The 16,627-nt window shown below is 37.9% G+C and overlaps 1 long non-coding RNA gene across 1 annotated transcript; it reads left to right on the plus strand.

Annotated features, from left to right (window-relative positions):
• Nucleotides 1–5,806: 5,806 nt before the first annotated feature.
• Nucleotides 5,807–16,360, plus strand: LOC108166804 (uncharacterized). The gene is made up of 3 exons (XR_014090656.1): nucleotides 5,807–6,199; nucleotides 14,425–14,499; nucleotides 15,322–16,360. It is a non-coding gene; the product is annotated as an uncharacterized LOC108166804 (long non-coding RNA).
• The last annotated feature ends 267 nt before the right edge of the window (nucleotides 16,361–16,627 follow it).

Raw genomic sequence — 16,627 nt, forward strand, 5'->3', positions numbered from 1 at the left:
GAAAGATGTGCGTTCTTTCCATCTGCTACTATTCTATGGTATCAAGGGATGATGAATTATAGAATATTACAGTGACACTACATGCTGCAAAAAATCTACAGTGGGTTGTAATAAGAGTACAAAAGCCTACTTATTGGGGCTGCAATGACTGTTGCTGATTTGAAAGATTGCATTTACCAACAGTTCAGTTTAAGATAGTACAATCAGAGAAGGGTATTTAAATGACAATGTCTCATACAAATTTACAAAGCTCCTGGTTTAATGTAACAATATTTACTGCAACTCCCCCCCCCCAAAAAAAAACGCAATAATTTTTTTTTATTATTTAATATTGCAAGCATGTCAAAGATTACGCCATACAATAACAAACTGAAAATTTTCTAGAAAAGAACTATTAAGTTGTAAACTTAACCAGTTGATCTATTAATGCTATTAGTTAGTTATAACTTCACCAATCAAATCCTATCCATTATGTATAATCTCGTCTGTGATGGATTATTTTGTTTTATTTATAAAATGTCTCACTGGATGTTGCAGAGGGACTGGGTGGGTAGATCCAGAAAAGAGTATATTTTAAACCCTCTTCTGCTCTTGCATGCAAAAGGAAGCACCATTAATCCATCACATTTATGGTGAGGCTCAAAGGGCGCAGCTCTGTTTCCTTTTGTTCATCTGGTTACATAAACTGCCTCTCCCAAAGTTACAGTTTTTGTCCTCTTCTCATTACTGACTCCATCCTCAAGAAAGTTTAGTTCCTCTTATTAACAATGAAACAATTTACTACACTTATTAACAAAAATGTCAATCCCATTAGTAGCAAAATTTAATAGTGGTGAAGCAAGTTTCAACTCCCACAGAACCTCCACTTCCATCTGTTCTCAATAACACAGAACAACAATTAGATTAAAAGAATAAATAATTGCAAAACTTCCAACACTGGAAGAGAATGGGTAAAAAGAAGAAAACACCCTTAATGGAATAAGGCAGGCAGTTATTGGGTTGAGGACTTTGGATTAAGTAGACAAAGCAAAGTAAAACATACCTTAGCACAAGTTAAGCGCAAGTTAAAGAGGTTTAAGCTGCAGTAGGGAGTTCTGAGAAAAGCGTGGGCTTAGTCTGAAACTTTGAACAAGTACACCTTAAGGGTCCTTCGCTTTTACTCTGTTACACTACACACCCCACAGCTTCTCCCCCCACAGCTGAGCTGGCTGAGAACTAAAGAAATTGTCAGTTTCCTGTAACATTGTCTTGTTTCTTCGCACACTGAAAATTTTTTAACAACACACTGGAGGGGGTGAGCAGCGCACACACCGAGAATGATTGGTAGCACTAAAACATTCCTCCTGGCTCTGATTGTTTTTTTTGTTTTTGTTTTTTTTTACTGGGAGCAGTGCATTTCTGCAGATGGCAATAGAACTACAGGGAGTAGCTAGCGGAGGTAAATTTTTCACAGACTACCTGTCTCATATTATACTATCAAAACATAGTGACAGTTTCAACAAATACGTAAAAAAAATAATTTTATAAAAGTTACCTACTGTAGCTTTAAGAAACATGCGAGATAGGATAGTGGAACAATGGTGACGTTTGCACTAAAAGTGATCAATGAATTCAGAATGGTGGTTGGACAGCAAAATGGATCAGCTCTAAAAACATTCTTGACAGGTTAGCAGATGTAGTCGGGAAAAACACCTCCTAAATAATAACGTTTGCTGATGACATTGTGATCAGTGGTGAAAGTAGGGAGGAGTTGGAGAAGAAATTGAAGTATTCTCTTGAGAGAACTAGAATAAAAATCCATGGTAGCAATACTACAAACATGGCAGTAGGTGGAATAATGAAGTTGCAATTTGTAGAGATATTGAGTTTAGATATCTTGAGTCAACCATCTATAATAGATAGTTCAGAAGAGACATTCAAAGAGGCACAACTGAAGACATAAGAAGTAACCAAAATGGAAAGAATTATAAATGACCATTAAAGGGAAACTTAAGCTGAAAGCTATTGTTTGCACATTGCCAACATAGGGATAACAAGCTAAGACAGTTATGTACAAATATGTTAATACTTAGGTAAATATTGCAAGTTGCAGTGTAACCTGATACTTTTAATTTTGATTTAATGGCAAGATTGTAGCTAGTACCTCAGCAACTGTTCTTATCATAAATTGTAGACTTAAAGGTTGGTTTTGTTGAATGGACTATACTTCAAGGGATAGTTCATACATTTCTAATTTGACCCATTTAGATGATTAACCTCCTTCTCACAGAAGCAAATGCCATCGGCTTGTCCATGGGCGCAACTGCATACTTTCTGAGGTGTATGCAAACACATCATCTCCCCCACCACCTCTCTCCTGGCCCAGGTTTAATATGTCCATACAGCTCTCCCTTATTCATGCACTTATAAAATACAGTAATTCTATTATGGACTTTCTTCAGCAGAATTTCAACAGGGCCAATCAGAAAACAGATGGAGAAGTTGTGCACTCTCAGTGACACTCCAGTCCTATATTCTTAGTAAAGAGCCGTTCAGAAAAATCGGATCGTTCATGAATGTCACGTCACTATTTTGCAGACTTTTGGACACAATGTTGTCCCATATATGCGACAAGTCAGTCAACACCGCCGCACAATAATTCAGTGCAGTGACAACTTTTTTTCATTACATTGCCGATGTGTCTCTATACAGCTAGCTTTGCTAACATCACGTCAACGGAGCTTACCTTTCTTTGAGCTACTTTTCTAAGTGACAAAAGTTAGACGTTGTCCCCACCGTGTGTGAAAGCGAAGCGATGCTGAGTTAGCTGTCGCCATCAGATTTTATTGATTTTTGCAGCGCTATTCTATTACAGATGATTAGACAGACATCTTATGCCGCTGAGAGGAAACCACTGCGCATGTCTCAGAGCGCCGCGTGCGAGTAAAGTGTGGAGGGGTGGGGGAGTAACAGAAAGTCACATTATTGCTTGGATTTTAATCAGTGCGTTTTGCATCCAGTGAAAACAAAGATGCTAACAAATAAACTGGACAGTATGCTGTAAGTTTAGTGATATTTCCACAGTTGCAGTCTTGACTGGTCTTGAGACAAGACCGAGACCAAATGCGGTCGAGACCGAGACCATCAAACAATGGTCTCGAGACCAAGACCGATCTCGAGTACTACAACACTGATGCAAACTGATGTTTGCATGTCAGCAGAATCTTCCACTGGAATTGTTAAAAAGTGTGACAGTTCTGTGTCTCCAAAACAAGTTGATGATTCTGCTTTCTTGGAAAAGGGTCTTGTACAGCAGAAAGTGTGATCTCTCCTCCACAGTCACTGAGTGTTACGAACCCCAGGTTGTTTGGGTTATTTGTTGTATTATTGTTGTATTCTCCTTTTTGCATTTATTTTTTTGTTAGTTCACTTCCGGTTTTTGAATTTTATGCTTTTATTTTGATAAGAGAACTTCCGCTGTTTCTGTTGTGCAGCGGCAGCTTGGCAACAGAAGGAACGGAAAACAAGTTGCAACTAAATTACCGTAAATGTATCTTATTATTAACCTCCATTAGATATAAACTTTTTGCTGCTGATATTAAAAAGCAAGAGAAAGAAGATGACAGGGTAGGTCCCTTAGAAAAGGAGAGTGTTTCAGTGGATCCACCGCCAGAACAACAAGAAGTTTCCAAAACAGAAACATTTAAGGATCAGACCGCCAACTTCAAAAATGAGGTTTATCCAGATGAAACTGATTTCTGAACTACACCAGACCCCTAAAGAAGAGAAGATGTCTGAACTCAACAAGATGAGGATCAGAAAGTGGGGAAAGACCTGTCCAGGACATCTGAATATGAGAAAAGGAGAATGGCAGCATTGAAAGCTGCCCCTGAACTGGAAGCTCTCATAAACCAAATCAAGATGGACACTTCTGAAACTCAAAACTCTAGCGAAGAAAGAGTTTTGGTGCCCCCTCTAGTGCAGCGCCCCTATGCGTTGCGTACAGTGCATACCCACTTTTGGCGCCACTGGGCTCATCTGACCACCACCAGCAGGCAAGGCAGGTTAAAAGGTTTGTCCAAGGACACAAGGACAAGGGCAGGCGGACCGAGAATCCACCGATTGCAGGACGAACTCCGACCACCGTCGACACCGTATACTTTTAGGAGCACATGTTCAGTCTGTTCAATCTGTTCTGTTCAGACAGAACGGGTTTCTCAGCATATCCGTATGCACATGATGTGGAGTCAAGTTACTGTTAGTGTCCTTCAAGGATACAGTCAAACCAATTAAAATAAACTAATGGTAGAATGGGATGCTGCAGAAATCTGTGACAGCAAGGAACCGTGAGATCAAACAAAGTCAGAATTTAAATTGAACAATTAGTTCTTGCAGACTGCCTAGTGAGCACAATAGAGCTGAACTGCTCTAATGATGTGAAATAGCATTTTTTCATAGACAGTATTTCACACATGATTAGAATGGATATAGAAAATTAGAAGAAATAAGGCAGTTTTTACTGCTTTCAATGATAGCATCTAGTTTGCATATTGAACATTAAACATGATTAAAAGGTTTCCATACAGAATAAAGTTGTTGCTTGAAACTGTCAATTTGTATTAGTTCATTATACAAGAAGTCAAAGGCCTTAAGTTGACCTAAGTTACAATGTATAGCATTTAGAGTGTCACTATAAACTTCTACCCAGTACACAAAGCACATGGATTAAGTTAGTTCACAATACATTCCTAAAGCTCAGTCTAATAAATAGAATTAAAGAATATGCATCGTTCTTCGAAAAACCTCTAAAGTTCCAGTTAAAATGAAATGTCATTTCCCAAATTAAGTGAGGTGTCAGCAATCAGACATGTTTTGACACCAAGCTTATTTCTAGCTTTATGCTAATGCAGCACCGAGATGTTTGGGTTTTAGTGGTATTTCACTCTTGCTGAACTTTGCATGGCAGGTCTTTGATTGACAGTGTAGTTATGAATAAATATGCATAAAGAGAGTGTGTTGGGTATTGGTACTAGTGAGCAGGTGAGGAAGAGAAAGAAATGGTTAGACAAGTGAAAAGCAGGGAAAGCTTCCAGGAAAGAGGCTTCAACTTTTAATTTACATTTCTTTTATTGATCAATTAAAAATGTTGCAACTTTTGAATGGAAATCTGGGTGGACCACTACTTACTGTTTTAGGAAATGTTACCATTTCAGAAATACATTTACGACATTCATGAAGGAAAATTGACTGATTTAGTTATCTAATCTAAACTTTGTAATTGAATCTCACATTTGTTTGGTCTCTTGGAAATTGTCTCTCTTAAATATGCAGAGAGGAGGAAGCAAATGCTAAGATGTGAATTCATAAGGATTGGCTTACCAATGCATTGATAGCACACCTATTCATAAGAAACAGGGCTGAATTTACTTAAAACATTTCTTCCTTTTAAACAAAGAGATACATGTACTGAATTACAAATTTATTTGATAACACTGGACCAGTACAGCACACATAAACACACCAATAGCTTCACAAGCTTTAACAATACAACTGTAATTTCTTCATTTAGTGCAATTAAGAGTATAACATCCAGTGTAAAATAAATGATAAAGAATAAGTAACAAAACTGAAGAAGTATGTTGATTACCTTTATTAAGCATGTGAAAAATAAACTGCAACAACATTCTTTCAAATGGTTCAGAAAGTGCAATTAGGAATTCAAAATATATATGTAAAATGAGTAATAAAGCATGACATTGCTCAGAGCACAAAGTGTAGAATTAGACAGAAAATATCTCCCCTATGGACTGGGTATATTGTCTCCAATAATCAATCACCAATAATATCAGTTCAGGGCATCTGAAATATGTATTTGCTGGGTTTCAGTCACGTGACCCGGAAGACACGCAAAATTCAGTCTGATCACAATGAGCACGGTAATGCCCTAAATAAGCTGGAACAGACGAGGCATCTCGAAAAAACACGCGTATGTTTAGGATATGATCCGTATTATCTTGGTAAAAAGAAGACTTATAATCTTGAGGATTTACCCGGTATCTAGGCGATTAACGTAACTAACTGGAGCTGCAGACCTCATATTACACAACGAGCCAGAAGAAAGCTTTCAAAAGCCCGGAGAATACAATCATTTAGTTTCAAGTTGGCTCAAGCATTTAGGATCAAAAGAAGCATTAGATGGCTGTCGACTTGTTTCTGCCAGGTGAGTAGTGAATTGTGCTATTTCAAGTAATTAGTCTGTGATTACGATGCTATCGCTAACAACAAACTAACCCATGTTATTTCTATAAGCTTGGATCTCATAGTAAATAATTTATTTAGCTTCTGTAAACCCAAACTCTTGCTGGAGTTGTACGTTAATGTTAAGTCATTGCAGGACGCTGGATTCAGGTCCAACGTAGGTCAACTATTCGCACCGATCTACAGAAACCCCATGTTCGTGTCCGGCCACGAATATAGTTCGTGTCCAAACACGAACCGTGTATGGGGATAGTCACAGCTCACTATGACTGTATGGCTGGGTAGGTTATATTTAATTTATTTAGCTTTTTTTTTTTTTTTTTTTTTTTTTTTTTTTTACATGAAAATCCCACTGAATAAACATATTTTCTCTCCGGGACTCAGCACTGAGCTAGCTGCTAACAACGTTAGCACTCTGAGGACAACCACGTTAGGGCATAAAAATATATCTTCACATACATATGAATGCTTGGCTTTCTAAGCAACTGTACAATAAAAGATCTGAAAATACAATTTAAACGATGCAGTCGTTACCTGTTAGAAAGTGGATGCAAACTCTGGCATTGTTAGTTCCCGCACTTCCTGTTTTAAACTGTAGATTATTGATCCACTTTTCTCCTTTATTCTGTACATATATATTGCATAAAGAAAATAGTACAAATTGTGGTATATGAGTTTAAAAGACACTTCTTTTACCATGTTAGTGAGAAGAAAGTGATTTGGGAACAGCCAGGTCAATTTCCAGGACAAATTAATATGAAAGCGATTCCAATATGGTACAACTACAGCAGAGGTCACTTCCCTCTGAAACAGGGATCTAATCGATTTATTATTGCTACGAAGAAGAAGTTTAAGACATATTATGCCAACAGGAGAATGTATGGGAGTTAAAATGGGAGAATGGTAACCGACTCTCGGCTTCTGCTTGAATAACATACACATTTTTGTTGAAATGGCACCAAAATTTTTTGCATATTCTCCAGGAGAGACAGGAAAATTAAACTTAGATAGAAATTCCTCATAACTCAATAACAAGCCATCACTGTTAAACCATTGGTCAACCAGAATAATGTTACGAGTAAACCAGGAATCAAAATGTATAGTTTTCTTCTTATATAGGATTTCCTTATTATTCCAAATGAAATACCGGTGAGGAGAGAAGAATGTTTGTAGATGGGTAACCATGATAAAAAGGCCTGCCGGTGAAATTTACAGTTCCGTTGGGAGTTTCGCTATATCAAAATTACAAACTAAAAAGATATTCAGACCACCAAATTTAGAAAAAATATGGGAAGGTATAAAATTCCAGAAAGACGCTGGAGAATTCAAAAATTGACGGATCCAATTTATTTTAAAAGTATTAATTACAATAGAGAAAGATGAACAATTAAGTCCTCCATATTCATATGAATTCATTTCAATCTGGAGAGACTCAAACGGAGAAAGAAAGCGATTAAAAGTTTAATGACAAAATGAACATAAAAATAAACAAAGTCCTTTGGCATTCAGGCCCCGGCCGGGGACGTCGAGCTGGACTTCGATAAGCTCGATGAACATTCTTGTTGCAGCATAGGAATGTAGACTCCCCGGGGCCTTTACTGGTGGCGGCGGTCGGAGGAGGATGAGGCCTGAGAGCCGGGAGCAGAAGGTGGAGATGGGGCGGAGGTGGGTTGATTGCAGCTGGTGAGCAGAGGAGGCCATGGGTGGAGGTCCTTTTGAACTGGAGCCCAAACGATGATTGGCTGGAGCGAGGCTTGGACCGGCGCTGAAAGGTCCAGGTTGCAGAGAGGGAGGTGCTGATTGATGAGGCAGGTGCGACTAGAGAGTCCTCCAGACTGAACTTTTGTCAAGACTCCATTAGAGTAGATTTTTTAATATAGTGAGTCTTCTTCTTCCACACAAAATTAAATAACAGTTTGTCAATTTCTTTCTCACTTTTATTGTCAATGTCTAACGACTGTGCAGCCTTCATAAGCAGAATACGGCCGCGCAGAGAAAGATCTCTAACTAACCACTGATTTACTTCCAGTGTTCTGTTTATCTGTGCTACCCGTGGGTGACGTCGGTGCTACGTCATCTGAAACCCAGCAATATTTCCCATTATTTGTAATTTTTTTTTCTTTTGAATTTGCTCTGTTTGTCTATGTTATAGAAATTTGTTCTGTTTTGTAAGCTGGCCTTTCTATATAAGCAAACTGAATGGACAACACAATATTTTACTGCTATTTTATTGGTTTAAGGAAACAAGGATGTTGGCTGCTGACATCTGCAGCACGTATTTATTTTTGTCTTAACGGACAAAACGAATAAAAAGCAAGCATATTTTCTACCTCTTAGAAGTTATCATAACACTGGTTTACATTTAATGTGAGATAAAAGTTTTCTTTCTAGAAACCTGTTTGATATAAATGGCATTAATTATTTTCTCAGTTATGTTGCTTTTAAACTGTATCATATTTCCTTTGGGATAAAGTACTCTCTGCTCTCCTTATTATACATTTATAAAGAATAATATCACCAAATTATTGGAAAATATTTGATGAAAGCAACAACATCTAACTGAATTTATGTGCCATTATTAAATTATACTTTAAAACAATCTTATTTATAATGTGGAATACTGGCTTCTGGAAAACCAGCCTTTTTCTTGCATACATAAATTTAAGTAACAGTTACCAATGGTTACAGTGTCACTTCTATTGGTCAATATATTTTGCAACCAAGATGCCCTTGCCTTACGCTTAAATTATTAAATGCACCACTTGGTTTTAATAACGTTATTTATAGTTTCATAAACAGCTGAAATTAAAGCCCTTTGTGCCTGAGAGAGGTTGTGGGGGGCGTGTCTGTACATGCTTACTGCATCAAACTCGTCCCCACACTTCATCCAAAGCATTTTAATGAATTGAGTTGGGGTTGATAGTGGCAGTTAGTGTATATGTAGCTGTCACACGGCGTTACTGTTAGCACGGAGGTCAAGCATAGCCAAAATGAGCTCTGACTTCCCCTGAGTTAACACCAGCTCATTAGTCAAGTAGAGCAGTGCAGTCACACCTCAACACACAAGCTAATTTCTTCTGTCTCATCCTCTGTCCTTCCCTCCATGTATGTCTTCCTATTTGTGCGCCTTTATTTTATTATACACGCAGATTGGCACCAACCCTATAAAAGTTCTTACTCTTCCAAACACAGTTTAGGAGGAAGAGCAAGAAACAATGAATGCAGTATTAGTCCAATAGGAAAGGAAGTTAAAAAAATGCCATGTGGAAAAAAGATGGTTATTTGTATTTTTTATTGATCTCTGGAAAAGAAGTATATTTAATTGCACTTGAGCAATAACAATGGACCTTGTTATGCTGCTTAAACAAAAATGTTATTTTTCTTTCAAGCAAAGGAACTACTACTGCTACTATTACTACTACATAAAAAGAAATTGTTACCCCTCTAACCAGAAGTATCTTAAGTGAGAAGCTGTTTGTAGTCATCAACCACTCTCTCACATCAGTCTGAAGAAAGTTGATCCAAGAGGATGCTGATGATTGTCCATAGTTTCCTTGAATTTCTGTAAAATTCTCTCCAGAGGTTCCAGAGTCTCTGCAGAACAGAACCAGCCTTCTTCATCAGGTTGTTTACAGTTTTTAAGTGCCTGGCTCTGCTGCTATCCCAACATATGATGGAAGAAGAGAATGCACTCTCCTTGACAGACGATGGACCAGATCTTGCTGTGAACCTTGAAGCTTCCTCAAGTACAGTCTGCTCTGTCTTTTCTTGGCTTCACTGTTACATCAGTCTCTGTCCAGATGTACACCAAGGCATTTATATTTTTGAGCCACCTCCACTTCTTCACCCAGGATAGAAATCCTGTTTGCCTGTTTCTCTTGAAATATACAATCTTTGCCTTTATTTTGTTCACATTCACAATACAAGATGATTTTTTTTCACACCATGACACAAAGCGGTCCACCGACTCTGTACTCAGTTTCTTGTCCATCTCTGATACACCTGTCAGCTGGGTATGTCTTCGGATGACAGGACTCTGTCTTGTACTGGAAGCCTCAGGTGTACAAGAGTACAGTCACATTTGCTGCTACTGACCACCTGGTCAGAATCCTTCAGTCTCTCAAACTATGGTTTGTTTCTTCAGTAGCCATAGATCCAGATGATTGTTAAGACCTCTGCCTGTGTCTTTTGGAGTTTTTTGACAAAGCAAATCAGATTGACTTCACAGTGCTTCCTGCTTTGTCCAGATAACAGTGGGCTTGTAGAAGCAGATGTATTATGGCATCTTCTACTCCAGGGCAATAACCAAACTCCAGGGGTCCTGATATGTGCTTGTTTGCATACTGAAGTGGGCAAACAGGAGTTTCATGATGTGGGATGTCAGGGCAACAGGTTTGTAACTGTTGACTAAGGATTAGTTTTATGCTGCTCTATCTCCTAATCTGGTTGAAGACAAACTTGCAACTGAGGTGGAAGATAAAACATCTGAGGGGTGGAAGGAAAGCTGGGGGGCAAAGAAGGGTGGGTTGTCTGTTAGGCTGAGTAAAGGAGAGGAGGATGACAAAAATGTTCATGAATTAAACTTGTTGAAGAATATGTTCAGAACATTTGCTCTGTCCAGACTGTATCTGATCCTCTTTTTTCTTGAAGGCTGTGATCTTCTTCATCCCTGACCAGACTTCTCTGATATTGTTCCTTTGTAGTTTGCTTCTACTTGCTGTCGCTAAACTTGACTTTGATCTGCTTCTGTAGTTAATGTACATGCACATATAATGATCTTCTTTTTTGTGTCAGTATGCCTTTTTCTTTCTTTCTGTACTTCACCATAGACTAAAACTGATAAGAATGCAAGTTTACATCTTTTTTCAGCATATCTATTGCTCTTTGATGAATTAGCTGATAGTCAGTGTGAATTTAAAACCAGATTTTATATTCTAGCAGCATATTCTAGAAATCAGTTTTTATTGTTTTACCCCAAATAAATCCACCAAGAATATTCAATCTTATCTGTTTCTTTTTCATTGCTGCTGCTCCTTGGTTCCTTCATCTAAGTTTTTCTGCCTTCTCTGCTTTCTCACTTTTTCCTTTTAATCCCAACAGATGGATAATTATAGACTGAAAGTTTAATGGTATCAGGTAATTATGAAACTTCAAATGAGAATTCACCACTTACCCCTTTCTCCCCTTTCAACCCTTACATCTATTCTTTTTTTCACCTTATGTCACTTTCTCTGACAATGTCCTTTATTTTCTTTATTCAAATGTTGAACTTCACACTGTTCAGGAAAACAGTACACTCATTTCAGACGAATGAAACCAGAGTTACTGGAATTTTTTTTTTTTGTTTGTTTGGTTTTTCAACCAAGGATTGGCTTACCAAATGTATTCATTTGTTTGGCTGAAGTCTGTTAGGTATAATTAATATAAAAAAAACGAAAAAACTTTAGAATTATTAGATTTTAAGTATTAGTTACGATGTGGCTTTAAATTAAATTGTAGAACCTAAACTATTGAAGTATCATAATAATAAAGTCGGTTTCCGTTTCTGAATCAATTTAGGCCGTGTTAAATCTGCCAATTCCTTTTTTTGCCAGTTAGTTCAGCCAAATCACTTCTGCTCTGTTGTTATGTTTGTTGTCCATCATCAAGGTGTTTAAAAATGATACCTTTGTCTGATGAAGAAGCTTTGACTTTACTACATCCCACAGTGATGTAATAAACCACATAATTAAAACTAAAACATAAAAACAAATGCCAAGTTCATAAACCGAAATTAAAAGTTAAGTTACAAGAAAATAATGTGCTTCTTGCTTTGCAACTCCAATCTGCTAAGATTAATTGTGCTAACAGTGCAAACCCAGGACTTTCTAGAGATCTTCATTTTGAATTCACTGCTCTGTAAATTTGTTTTTTGAAGTTCATAATGAAAATTTTTATTCCAAACTTCTTGTATGCAATGAGTCCTTCACTTGGGTTTCCAACCCTGTGACTTGATAAAATAATTTGTCCACACAAGGACGCAACCGTTTTCACCATCACTGGTTAGAAAGAAATTACGTTTAGCTCTAAGTAAACTGCAGCCTGATGTGTATCTGCTGGTGAAAAAAAAAAATGTTAAAACTCCTTTTGAAGAGAACCTAATTAGTCTTAGAAAGTTTAAAGATAATACTAAAACCTACATTCTTCAGCACCTCTAACTCATAAGGAAACAAACGGCAGTTATTCTCCACAGCTACCCTGAATCATACTGGTCCTTAGGTAATAACCAGACATAATGGAGCCGTCCAAAAGTTCATCGAAGAAGCCAAGGCTCGGTGCATTGCGGTCCACCATATGTGCACGAGACAAGTTCCTCACCACTTCATCCTTATCATCATTAATTTAGACATGACCCAAATGCACCGAGGAGGCAGGCAGGCAGTAGACACCATCACTCCCTTCCATTGCCATGAGATTAAGCTAAGCCAACGCTGCAGAATAACCACTTGGTGTTAGAGCTTACACAAAACGGTGAAAGCCTGAATTTATTGTTAAATTGTGGAAAAAAAAGAAAAGAAAAAAAAAAGGAAGAAACCCTAAAAATATTTTTTGTAGAAATTTACAGCAATTTCTACACAGGTCTTGGCTGTTTTGTGTAAGCTATAACACCATGTGGTTCTGACTGTGTGACACAAAACTGATGCAAAGGCCTGGAACTACAGGTTGGAGGATGGAGAAAGAATGGAAGAACAGCTACCATAAATGTCACCTTTCCTTAAGAGCTGCTGCCAATTAATCAAACCTGGACATTTTATTTTACTGACCTTTACAGTTTGGACCAATTAAAATGATTAAGGTATGATATATATATCTACACCTTATAAAGCAGCAATCTTTGCCATCATTTATCTTATTTTGGCACTTTCCATTAAAGCAGATGTGAAATTTTAGCATCTCATTTTAACAACCATCTTAACTTGTCACTCAAGCATGCAGTATCTCATTTTGTATCATGTTTAATTTCAAACAAACATGTCTTCTTGTCTGGAATAATTAGAGAGGGGGGAAAAAAATCCTCCATGAAATTATACTCATTATGTTTTGTGAGGCACACTACATGTTTTGAACCTCCCCCTGTTTCACAAAGCAGTCAATATTTGTTTGGTATCTCTCCACAGGTTCCACTGTGGTTTTATCAGGTTTAGTTAGAAGCATCTGAGTGGCTTAGCTGTCTTTGCGGCAACCCTCCAAACAAGCTTTACTGTTCCTCTCCTGGGACATTCATCTTCCAAATAGGGAGAGGCTTGTACGCTACTGGCTGCACACTGTTAAGCAACTTGATGTTTTCAATTGAGCCAGAAGTTTACTTTCATGAGTGTCAGATCAATTCTGACTTGTAAGGATTTATCTGTGTCTTCACCAAAGTTCAAGAATTAAACAACAAAAGCTTCATGTAAGCCACGGGGACAAAACTGTACACAGTCCCAAAAAAGTACATGAATCTAGATTATTATTGCAGAAAAGAATCCACTCTTTTTGCAGACATCATTTTGATGATTGATTGGGATTGTTGTCTTATGGAACATCTTGTAAGAGTCCAAGTTTCATCTAGGTAGCTGTTTGAGGTCTAAGACTAAATTGTAGAAGTCACAAGGTAGTCCAACTTGTTCCACTTGCTTCAATACACCAGTACACCACACTACTTATTATTCATTCTTTGTCTTGTGTAACTTTGAAACTTTTGTCCTGAGGACATTGCTGGTCCATGCAACCAGCATTTTAATTCATGCTTCACGGTGTTAATTCTGGAGCTGACGCTTCTTTCTTGGTCAACGCTCTCTCAGTCCATGAACCCTTGTGTTTAAAAATGGGGTCCAAACGACCCCACACCCATATATATCACTTGTATCAGTTGCCTCAGTCCTCGCACACACAAGGGTGAAGATGCAAAATTTGCTTCAGTGTGGACAGCGTTGTTTATAAATAATATTTAATTTCCTTTCATGTCAGGATCATATCAAATGCTTGAACACTTGTCACAGTTGGGTGTTCTGATAAGACAATGATCCCAAACACATACACTTCAAAGCAGTATGTTGGGAGGTTTACTGAAAAACATCCCCCAAACCCAAAGTTCAACTGATACACACTTCAACAATTTTTCACCTGCAAATTTTAAGACATACATTGTCATTTTCTCTGTTGCAGACTTCAGGTAAACCCTAAAGGACAGTGTTCACCAGTTGGTGTTTTATCTCTGAAAAAGCATCTCGTTGTGAAAAGGTAAGACTATGTCTTTTTACTTTTTAGAGCCATTTTAATGTATGTCATTTTTACAGAACAAAAAAAAAAACAGTCTTGCGTATGTGTGCGTTCAAGTCAGTGTAATCTCCTGAGACCCGACTGCTTGTAGCTTATGCAAGTTTACATTGGTTCAGCAGCTCAATGTTTACACTTAGACGTAAAAATGGCTGCGAACAGATGCTCAATTATACAACCGTACATCTACCTTTGACTCTGAATCAAGTCCAAAAGCAGAAGTAGAGCCTCCTACACAACCATAAAGAATGCAGCCTTTTGATTGTAACTTAATCAGCAGGTTGTGAAATGGTTCGTTTACCAGACACCAAAAAACACGAATGCAGCAATAATCGCTTGCATCGTGTCATTGACAGCGATCCCTCATACTGAGCATGCAGGTGGCTATTGGAAAGGAAAAACTCCTTTAACAGGAATGAACCTCCTGCAGAACCTGGCTTGGTACAAGCGAAACACTTGAGTTCCTTACATTACATTTAGCATTTGACTAAATGTAGTGCTTCAGTGTTCTATGAATTAGTGTTTTGTGTTTTTATGATGTAAAGCAATTTGAACTGCCTTTTTGCTAAAACGTTCTATACAAATAAACTTGATTGATTGATTGATAGAAGAGGCCATCTGTCACAACCGACTGGGGAGGTTTGAAAAGATAGAGCAGATACACAGAAAAGAAGCAGATGAATTGATGTAGGATTATTTTCAATGCTCATAAAAATAAAGTTAATAGCAGGAGCGGGAGAACAATTAGTTAATGGCAGCATAATCTCAGTCATTGTCCTCTTCCAGGAATGCATCACAGCCAAATGGAGACCATATCTGATGTAGCTTCTAAAGAGAGAAACATATCTGAGAGAAGACAAAAGTTAACAGTTGAAATAACAGCAAATAATTGAAGAGTAGCAGAAGGTAGAAAAAGAAAGTGAGAGAAAAGTGGTCATAATGGGTCCCCTTTAAGGCACCCACCACCCTGGTTTGCCAACACAGAGGAATACAGGGGAAGTTCCTCTGATGTCCACACAATATTGCAGAGTCGTGTCAACCAGCACAGCCTCACAACATCCACAGCTGTAAGGAACTCTGGGCAAATCTTATCCACCCACAGTCTTGCCACCAAGGAGCTTCTTAACCACCTTGGTGACCTCAGCACCAGAGATTGGAGACCCTGACCAAAGGTCCCCACGCTCCGCTTCCCCAGTGGAAATCGTGCTGGTGGGATTGAGAAGATCTTTGAAGTATTCTGCCCACTGACCCACGACTTCCATCATAAACAATCTATGTGGTGCACCGCTTCCTCCACTTTTGTGATTTTTTTTTCTAACAAACTAAATATCATGGATGATTTTCAAATTGGAAGCAAATGTAATATTTAAAGAAGGCTTTCCATGAAGTGTTACTTTCTTTGTTATAACACTGGGATTTTTAGCCTCAGTATTCTGCGATTGTTCCTGCTACTCTGTTTGAGCTGTTTGAGAAGTAGGTGTAAAACTGTATTGTCTAGTGCTGCTGAAAATTATGTTTTCTCACCCTTTCTTGTTAAAGCGTTGCTAAGGCAACATTGGTGGAGTGAGGTGCAAGTGTACTGCAGTTTGTGTTATTGGTTCTTGTTGAACATTGACACTCATAATGTGAAGAGAAGCAAGGCAGCTGTCAATAACTTTATAACAAACACTGCCTTACATACTTCAGAGAGAGTAGTGCATATTTCAGAACTTAGACAATACAAACCTCTGGCGCAAGCGTTTGCAAGTTTTTATGTTATAATGAAACCCCTGTAAGGCAATGTCTTTGAGATATGTAAATGCCAAAATTGAGAGCCAGAAAATGTAAGTAGATTTAATAAAATAATTATTGATAAAAGGAAAAAAAAAATTTAAGAATTTCATCTTTGTCTTGCGTGTTTGAGTGTGTGCACTAGCTTAGAAATATGGGCATGTTTTTGTATGTGCGTGTGTGTGTGAGCTGTGTTTTTGCGTGTGACAAAGATAGATGGAGTTTCTGGTATAAAAACTTAAGTTAAATGTCACACCTGTCTGTCACAACACACCTGCTCAGACAGGCTGACATTTACACACCTCAACAGACCAAAACACAC

Source organism: Poecilia reticulata, chromosome 13 (genome assembly GCF_904066995.2).
Source record: "Poecilia reticulata chromosome 13, P_reticulata-male-v2, whole genome shotgun sequence".
Classification (NCBI taxonomy): Eukaryota; Metazoa; Chordata; class Actinopteri; order Cyprinodontiformes; family Poeciliidae; genus Poecilia; species Poecilia reticulata.